We start from the raw sequence: 319 nt of genomic DNA, 5'->3' as shown, positions 1-319 counted from the left end.
TTGTTTTGCTTTGCTTTGCTTTGCTTTGCTTTGCTTTGCTTTGCTTTGCTTTTCTTTTCTTTTCTTTTCTTTTCTTTGTTTTGTTTTGTTTTGTTTTATTTTGCTTTTCTTTGTTATGTTTTGTTTTGTTTTGTTTTGCTTTTCTTTGTTTTGTTTTGTTTTGTTTTGTTTTATTTTGCTTTTCTTTGTTTTGTTATGTTTTGTTTTGTTTTGTTTTGTTTTGCTTTTCTTTGTTATGTTATGTTTTGTTTTGTTTTGTTTTGTTTTGTTTTGCTTTGCTTTGCTTTGCTTTGCTTTGCTTTTCTTTTCTTTTCTTTTC

At 25.4% G+C, this 319-nt stretch overlaps 1 protein-coding gene across 1 annotated transcript in view; it reads left to right on the top strand.

Annotated features, from left to right (window-relative positions):
* Positions 1 to 319, top strand: part of LOC107568210 (gephyrin-like) — an 83686-nt gene that overhangs the window by 79187 nt on the left and 4180 nt on the right. The window lies entirely within an intron of this gene.

The sequence above is a fragment of the Sinocyclocheilus grahami genome, unplaced genomic scaffold (assembly GCF_001515645.1).
Source record: "Sinocyclocheilus grahami isolate Dianchi unplaced genomic scaffold, SAMN03320097.WGS_v1.1 scaffold1225.1, whole genome shotgun sequence".
Classification (NCBI taxonomy): Eukaryota; Metazoa; Chordata; class Actinopteri; order Cypriniformes; family Cyprinidae; genus Sinocyclocheilus; species Sinocyclocheilus grahami.
This window is presented reverse-complemented; position numbering and strand designations above follow the sequence as displayed.